The 1,380-nt window shown below is 37.2% G+C and overlaps 1 non-coding gene across 1 annotated transcript; it reads right to left on the bottom strand.

The window, feature by feature from the left end:
- Positions 1 to 508: 508 nt before the first annotated feature.
- On the bottom strand, positions 509 to 584 carry TRNAN-AUU (transfer RNA asparagine (anticodon AUU)). Its single transcript is given in 2 exon segments — positions 509 to 544; positions 548 to 584. It is a non-coding gene; the product is annotated as a tRNA-Asn (tRNA).
- Between the last annotated feature and the right edge of the window lie 796 nt (positions 585 to 1,380).

Raw genomic sequence — 1,380 nt, 5'->3', positions numbered from 1 at the left:
CCATGGCGTTGAGATGTTGGGATCTGCAAGAGTGAACGGTGTCTAAGGGGAACACATCTCACTCCAGCTCAGCCCCTAGAAGCCTGTGTTGGTGCTGTCTAGAGAGAGATTGGACTGCTGTCCCCATTTCCCCCAGATCTGAGATGCACTGTTTGTCAGCTCAGTACAGTTAATCCCAGTAGACAAATGATAAGTACACCCCATGCAGAAGGTTATCCGAGAAAGACATTTACCTTAACAGTGCGGTTTACTGGAAAAAGTAACATGGAAACTACATCCGCATATTTTTTCTTTTAAAAATCTTGTTTATGGATAACATGAATTTGATGCAACAATTAGCCAGATTTAATTAACCCATGACCTACCTTCAGCCTTATTTTCCAAGCAGTCAGATCCTTCCTAACAAACTACAAGTTATTTCATGTGGGTTTTTTTCCTTTTTTGGGGGGGGGGGAGTAATTAGGTTACTACTTATTATTATTATGATTATTAACATTTATTTATTTAATGGAGGTACTGGGGATTGAACCCAGCACCTCGTGCGTGCTAATAAGCATGTGCTTTACCACTGAGCTATACCCTCCCCCTATTTCACTTCTTTTTGATTCAAGGAAAGCAATCAAGTTATTAATTTCATATTTAAATGCAAATAAATGCAATAAAAATGTAGTCGATAAGGAAAGGTTTTCAGAATGACACTAATAAGTTAAACTGGTGCTTTGCAGCCCTGGGATGAAGCCACTTGCTTATGATAAATTATCATTTTTTTATATACTGCTGGAAGTATTTGCTTAAAATTTTCTTTAGAGTTTTTTATTCTTTTTTGCGTCTGTTGAGAGAGATTGGCCCATAAGTATTCTTTCTCATGCCACCTTGTCAGATATTGGAATGAAGATTATGTTAGCATCATAAAATGATTTATTGAGTGTTTCTCTATTCACCATAGGAGTCTGAATAAAATTAGAATTACCTCTTCCTTGAATGCCTTATACTATGCATTGATAAACTCGTGTGAGCCTAATGTTTTCTTTCTGGAAATATTTGACTGGAAATTCAATTTTCTTAATGCATATAGAACTTGGACTGTTCTATTTATTCTCTCAGCTTTTAAGTTACATCTTTCTACGGGTTTATTGCCATAATGTTTTTCCTGTCGTCTCTTGAATGCTGCAAGATCTTAGGGTATTCCCTTTTTCATTTCTAACGTTGGCTATTTCTGCTTTCTCTCTCTCCCTGGACTGTTGACTCCCTGATCAGGTTTTCTCCTCTGTTTATTTTTTAGGCCTTTAGAAGAACCAGCATATGGTTTCGTCAGCTGGACCTGTTACGTATGTGTTTTCTGTTTAAGCAAATAATGCTCCTGTCTCTCTGTTTCCTTCC

Source organism: Camelus dromedarius, chromosome Y (genome assembly GCF_036321535.1).
Source record: "Camelus dromedarius isolate mCamDro1 chromosome Y, mCamDro1.pat, whole genome shotgun sequence".
NCBI classification, from domain to species: domain Eukaryota; kingdom Metazoa; phylum Chordata; class Mammalia; order Artiodactyla; family Camelidae; genus Camelus; species Camelus dromedarius.
Note: the sequence above shows the minus strand (reverse complement) of the source record. Positions and strands in the feature narration are given on the sequence as shown.